The sequence below is a fragment of the Schistocerca nitens genome, chromosome 1 (genome assembly GCF_023898315.1).
Source record: "Schistocerca nitens isolate TAMUIC-IGC-003100 chromosome 1, iqSchNite1.1, whole genome shotgun sequence".
Classification (NCBI taxonomy): Eukaryota; Metazoa; Arthropoda; class Insecta; order Orthoptera; family Acrididae; genus Schistocerca; species Schistocerca nitens.
The window spans coordinates 39,825,031-39,832,620 of record NC_064614.1 but is presented as its reverse complement, the minus strand read 5'-3'; the positions used below and the strand labels follow the sequence as shown (position 1 = coordinate 39,832,620).

Below are 7,590 nucleotides of genomic sequence, written 5' to 3'. Positions count from 1 at the left end.
TTGTGGGGTTGGCTTAAGGGCGAAGTCTACAAGCACAGAGTGGTCACGAAAGGGGAACCTCTCGCTTGGAAATTAGACGTGTGTGCTCAAAGTAAAGGACCGTAAAAATGAGTTCGGATCAGCAACACAGCAGCTCTCTACAAGAGCTGCAAAACGTGTTGCAGTTGAACACAATTAAATAAACCATTATATCATTATGCTTCATTTACTATCACCTGCATTTCTCCTGTTCCCCATTGTTTTTATTACTTTTCTCGGAAACTGTTAAGAAGAGGGCATACGTTCACATGTTTTTTTGTTCAGGATCACCCTCAAATCACCTTTCCTCCTGACTCACTGTGTGCTGAACCCGAGTTCTAGGAGCTTCACTTGTGGCTAGTACAGGATATGGCAGGTGTGAACAACGTTACACCGTCGGCGTTCTGTGGCAGAAGCACCAAACACAACTAGATCTACTGTTGCGTGGCAGATATCCCCCAAAACTGTCAAGCATTGTATATCATGATGTTATATATGCTCTATCCCCTTTGGTCAATGTAGTCGCACTCTTACGCTGCATCACAGCTCCAGACAATATTCAGTACTATCAGTGTCTGCCCAGCTATTTGCTTAGAAGCTCCCAAGCTGACTGGGACGAGATAGGAGTTTACTGAAAGGAAGAAGCATTATAAACATGTTAGATGGAAAGGCTGAGTTTCAGCGCATATAGTGGAGAACGGAATTCCCTTCACCCAACCTCGCTCTCCAGATGGTCGAAAGGAATTAGCATCTGCCAAGAAACAGTGTTGTTCGAGTCTGGTAAAATTGTTTCAGAAAGATGAAATTCTCACGCATGCCTACGTGTAAGCCTTCCAACATGTCAGCTTCGGAATCGAACCTTGGAGTGGGAGAAGTTTCCTGGCCTCCTTCCCAACCACAGCACTAATACAGGTGTACATAAAGTCCGGGAACACTTTCAATTATTTATTGCACAAGAACCAAACATTGTACTGATATCATACATATGTCATTTTACAGAGGAACCCTGAAAGTTTTTTCCTTCATGTATACCGCCACAGTTTGGTAATTTGCCGATAGTTAACGCTAGTCGCAAACATGGCGAGGTTAAGGTGTGGAGCGAGCTTTCTGTGTGTTGGAGTTCGTGAAGTGGCCTCCCCGATCACCAGATCTCACTCCATGTGACTTTTTTCTGTGGGGACACATTAAAGATCTGGTGTATGTATCGCCTCTACCACGTGATGTAGCAGAGCTCCGGGAGAGAATACGGGAAGCGACTGCCACAGTGGACGATGCCGTGCTGGGACGGGTATGGCACGAATTCGATTACCGTTTTGACGTCTGCCGGGTCACTCATGGTTCGCATATCGAATGTTTGTAAAAAAACTTTCAGAGTTTCTCTTCAAAATGCAATAAGTATGACATCTGTACAATGTTTAGTTCTTGTGCAATAGATAATTGAAAGTGTTCCCAGACTTCAGGTAAACTCTCTACTTAATACGAGCGTCACTCCAAAAGAAATGCACACTATATTTGTAAAAATACAGTTTTCATTCTGCATGCGTGAAAGTTTTACAGTGTGCAGATACATCCTTCCCGCTTGTTTTCAAACTTATTTCAACCTGTTCCCGTGAGTGGCGCCGTCACAGCATGTCTTCGAGATGGCTGCTACACTTGACATTCGTCTGAAGCAACGTGCTGTCATAGAATTCCCGTGCTGTGTAAACGAGACAGTGAGAAACATCCACAAGATGTTGAAAAAGGTTTATGGAGATGCTGCTGTCGATCGCAGTACAGTTAGTCGATGGGCAAGCAGGTTACGTGATGAAAGTGGGCACGGCAATATTGAGGATTGTCCTCGCAGCGGCAGGCCTCGCACTGCACGCACTCCAGACAATGTGCAGAGAGTTAACGAATTGGTGACTGCTGACAGACGCATCAAAGTGAATGAATTGTCACGCTACGTTGGGATAGGGTAAGGAAGTGTTTGCAGAATACTGAAAGTGTTGGAGTTAAAAAAGGTTTGTGCCAGGTGCGTTCCCAGGATGTTGACAGTGGCTCACAAAGAAACAAGAAAAACGGTATGCAGCGAACTTTTGGAACCGTACGAGAATGGTGGAGATGAATTCCTTGGAAGAATTGTGACAGGTGATGAATCATGGCTCCATCATTTTTCACCAGAGACGAAGAGGCAATCAGTGGAGTGGCATCATGCAAATTCACCCAAGAAAATAATTCAAAATCACACCTTCTGCTGGAAAAGTTATGGCTACGGTGTTTTTCGATTCCGAAGGACTCTTGCCTGTGGACATCGTGCCAAGTGGAACCACCATAAATTCTGATGCGTATGTGACGACACTGAAGAAACTTCAAGCTCGACTTAGTCATGTTCGACCACATCGGCAAAAGCAGGATGTTTTGCTGTTGTACGATAATGTACGGCCACATGTCAGTCAAAAAACCATGGAAGCGATCACAAAACTCGGATGGACAACACTGAAACACCCACCTTACAGTCCTGACCTGGCTCCATGTGACTATCATCTCTTTGGGAAACTGAAAGACTCTCTTCGTGGAACAAGGTTTGAAGATGATGACTCCCTCGTGCACGCTGCCAAACAGTGGCTCCAACAGGTTGGACCAGAATTCTACTGTGCGGGTATACAGGCGCTGGTTCCAAGATGGCGTAAGGCAGTTGAGAAGGATGGAAATTATGTGGAAAAATGAAAAGATTGTTCCTAAAGGATGTATCTACACACTGAAAAACTTTCAAACATGTAGAATAAAACATGTTTTTAACAAAAAAATAGTGTGCATTTCTTTTGGAGTGACCCTCGTAATAACGAAATCTGCAAGAATAGGAGTCGTTTTAACCTTACTACTAAATTATTGCTGGACAAAAGTCGCTGCCATTACAGGACGGAGAGATTCCTGTTCTGGCACAATGTTTCACTGCGTTAAGGAAGAGAACACTTGTGGACGGATGACACCAGACACTTGCTACTATGGGATCAAGGAAGACACTTTTGGTCCGACGACCGAAGAGTAACGACTTGTTGCTACGGGAGCCTTGCTGTCATATAAAAGGGTGTCTCCACTTTAGTGCTGAGAACAGGGTGCGAGCTAAACTCAGAATCTCAGCCATTACCGCCGCCACCTGCATTCCTGCTGCAGGAGTCTGGTAATAACGGGCCGGCATTGCAGTCACCGATTCGGAAGGGACAGGAATGGAGCAAATTGTATAGTTTATTGTTTCGCAGCCAGCTACTTGCTTTCATCATAAACTTTGGTGATCTCATTAGTGCTCTTGCTTATTGTTCCGGGTTCTTTCTTTCGTCCACTAACCACTCGTGTAGTTATTGGCCACAACTGAAAATTCTTCTCATGATGAATCTTTTATCGTGCTCACACACTAAGGTATTACGGTAAGTAAAGGTCGTAATTTTCTTGGAGTATTCGGTAGGTACCAGTTTCTCGCCCATGTGTGCCATTTCTTTTCTTTGCATGCATGAAAGGTTTTCGTAAACATCTGTAACTAAAGAACCATCTAATGTAAAACTAATCGCAAAGAGAATCAGCGATATAGTAACAGCCTGTGACTGAAAGAAAATACAAATGTAAGACCACCCTTCGTTTGTCATTTGGTGAGAGCATAGCTCTGCTTATTCTTAATACGTCTTCTTTATCGGCCTACCTTACCGAACAGATATGTATTGTAAGTTCATTTGATATCTGCTGGTTTCGATCTTATAATTAAAAGTAAAGCAGAAAACACTTTGCTGTCACCCTTATCATAAGTTCTCCTATTTTTTTTATAAGTACATAGACCTGTTTATTTCTACAATAGTTCACATCAGTTTACAGCTTGAACATTTAGCTATTATTCGACATAATCACCATTTCTGTCGATTCATTTTTGTAGACGCTGTGGCAGTTTTTGTATGCCCATGTCATACCAGCTCGCCACCATACTCTACAGAAAGTTATGAACCTCTTCTTCTTTCACCTCGTCGTCGGAACTGAATCGATGGGAGCACAATTAGCACTGACAGGTACTGTGAGCCTCTGAAAAAACTCAAACGGGCAATTCAGAACCGGAGAAGAGGAATGTTGAGCAAGGGCGTATACATTCTCCACCAAGGCAACGCTCGCCCACACATCGCTCGGCAAACCGTCGCTGTCCTGCAACAGTTTCAGTGGAACATAATCACCCCCCCCCCCCCCCCTATACTCCTGACTTGGCGCCCAGTGACTATCAACTGTTCCCTACGTCAAAAGAACATTTGGCCGGAAAGCGATTCAGCTCCGACGACGAGGTGAAAGAAGAGGTTCAGAACTTTCTGAACAGCATGGCGGCGAGCTGGTATGACATGGGCATACAAAAACCGCCACAGCGTCTACAAAAATGCATCGACAGATATGGTGATTATCTTGAAAAATAGCTAAATGTTCAAGCTGTAAACTGATATAAACCAATGTAGAAATAAACGGGTCTATGTACTTATAAAAAATAGGAGACCTTACTTTTGAGATTACCCTCGTATACCCTGTACTAACAGTAAGTAGTAGGGCAACAGGGATGCGGCCCCACTCTGTGTTTTGCCAGATTTATTCAACATGGCGGATCCAAAGTAATGGCTGTAGATGTGGCAATGCTGATGGCATGGTGGGAGTTCAAAATTTGGTGAGAAAGAGGTCAATTGGGCTACCTCCTCTATCCTAACTCCATCCCTGCTCCCCTCCCTTTCCTCCCCCCCCCCCCCTAGCTCTTCCTGGAAATTGGTGGGAAAAGGACTCAGTCCGTCCTGGGCCTCTGGACAAGATGGACATAAGTCCTTATTTTGTGTGCAGTGCAGTATATTGTTTATTTTAACAATTTGAGTTGCCATTGATCGATCACTAGACAATAGCTCCGTCCAGTTTGCTCACCCCGAGGTCTGCAGGCCAACTGAACCAGTTCACATTACCACCACTGGAGGGCAATTTTTACCCTCCCCTCTCTCCATCTCGTGATGTAATCCAAGACAGCGATCCAGGGAAAAAATGGCGAGAAATTCGCTTGTTCGGTGTCTAGATGTTGGAATTGGGGGACCACACAACAGTAGGCTAATATAGCGTGCACAAAGTATTGTTTAAAAAATTTGTTTAAGAATGTTGTTTATTTATCCCTGAAATCGCAATACACCTTGAAATTTAAGTGAGTTTAAGGAATTTAGATGGTGTTAAACAACAGTGGTACTGGAATGACATTTTCACTCTGCAGCGGAGTGTGCACTGATATGAAACTTCCTGGCAGATTAAAACTGTGTGCCCGATCAAGACTCGAACTCGGGACCTTTGCCTTCCCCGGGCAAGTGCTCTACCATCTGAGCTACCGAAGCACGACTCACGCCGGCTCCTCACAGCTTTACAGAAGCTCTCCTGTGAAACTTGTAGAACTAGCACTCCTGAAAGAAAGGATACTGCAGAGACATGGCTTAGCCACGGCCTGGGGGATGTTTCCAGAATGAGATTTTCACTCTGCAGGAGAGCTTCTGTAAAGTTTGGAAGGTAGGAGATGAGATACTGGCAGAAGTAAAGCTGTGAGGACCGGGCGTGAGTCGTGCTTCGGTAGCTCATATAGTAGAGCACTTGCCTGCGAAAGGCAAAGGTCCCGAGTTTTAATCTGCCAGGAAGTTTTAACAGTGGTACTCTTTTTAAATTCTGATAGCGAAAGCAACAACGTAGTTACACTGTCACAGATCGCACTAAACATATCTGAAAAACTTTCTCGTTGACGCTCCCTACACCAGAATCGCACCCGCTGGAAGAAGCTACGTGCCGGTTGGCTTCACAGCGGCCACTGGCTGCCAGCCACCAACAACCGCGGGGGCCATGCTGAACACTTCCTGTCATGCTGGAAATACCTGCAGCCTTCCTCCTCCTCATCCCTGGTGCACTTTCATTCTTTGTGGCACACAGATACAAACTACCTCAGGAGTAGAAAGAAATTTCATTCTAGAAACATCCCCCAGGCTGTGGCTAAGCCATGTCTCCGCAATATCCTTTCTTCCAGGAGTGCTAGTTCTGCAAGGTTCGCAGGAGAGCTTCTGTGAAGTTTGGAAGGTAGGAGACGAGGTACTGGCGGAATTAAAACTGTAAGGACGGGGCGTGAGTCGTGCTAGGGTAGCTCAGTCAGTAGCGCACTTGCCCGTGAAAGGCAAAGGTCCCGAGTTCCAGTCTCGGTCAGGCACACAGTTTTAATCTGCCAGGAAGTTTTTACCTCAGGAGTTATTAAACCTGGTGTCCAAGCAATGTGTGAAATATTTTCACATACATATCTTGAAGATGTCATAAAAACTAAAAGTACCAGTGCACAGAGAGAGAGAGAGAGAGAGAGAGAGAGAGAGAGAGAGAGAGAGAAAGAGAGAGAGAGGTAAGCAGATGACACAAGAATATTTAAACAATTTGTGACGTAATTACACATTTTATTCTGAGGAATCCGTCACACTTGAACACTGACACTAAAAAAATCGCAGCAAACTTGTGAAACATCAATGAGACACTTTGCACATATTTGTGGGAAATACCACATCATTCCCTTGTTTTTGAGCATGAGCTGCTGCAGAAGTTATTAAATGCAATTGAATTGGTCTCTAAATACACTTTTAAAAAGATCACTGCACAGTAGTTTACTTCAGTTTTGCGATGTGTACTACCACACTTGAACACGGACTCTTAAACAATCGCAGCACACTTGTGAAACCTCCTAGCCTTCCTCCCTGAGACACTCCTGGAGATTTTGTGGCAAATAATTCCCAAAACCGATATCGGCTGCAATATCCGATTTTACATGCCAAAACGACTGTATTTGGAAGTCGAAATAAATACCTTTATAACAGGATGCCCATCACTTTTTGAGTTTTAACTGCTTGTTTGAAGGTACTACCAGAGAGGTAAAAAAAATTCCAAGTCGTACATTTGTTGTGGTGTTCATCACTTTTCTGAAACTCTGAATAGCACTCCGTCTTCAGGCCACAAGTGGCCCATCGGGACCATCCGACCGCCGTGTCATCCTCAGGTGAGGATGCGGATAGGAGGGGCGTGTGGTCAGCACACCGCTCTCCCGGTCGTTATGATGGTTTTCTTTGATCGGAGCCGCTACTATTCGGTCGAGTAGCTCCTCAATTGGCATCATGAGGCTGAGTGTACCCCGAAAAATGGCAACAGCACATGGCCGCTGGATGGTCACCCATCCAAGTGCCGGCCACGCCCGACAGCGCTTAACTTCGGTGATCTCACGGGAACCAGTGCATCCACTGCGGCAAGGCCGTTGCCCGAAACTCTGAATAGGCTTAGTATATATTTGCTGCTGGAGTCCTCACTTTTCGAAGCACATTACAGACGTGAAAATCACAACAATTACATATCTAAAGTTTCATAACATATTTCGGATCCCACAACAGATCGTGAAAAAAAAAGCTCGACCAGAATTTGAAGTACTGTCCTACAGACAGGAAAAGTGGCTAGAATTTTTCATGTCGTACAACTGCTGGTCTGGAGATGCTCTAAAGCCACAGTGGTGGGTGTGGAACAGCATCCGACCTGTCTGAA

General features: G+C 44.8%; 1 pseudogene; it reads right to left on the bottom strand.

Annotated features, from left to right (window-relative positions):
* Positions 1–7,197: 7,197 nt before the first annotated feature.
* On the bottom strand, positions 7,198–7,314 carry LOC126210663 (5S ribosomal RNA; annotated as a pseudogene).
* Between the last annotated feature and the right edge of the window lie 276 nt (positions 7,315–7,590).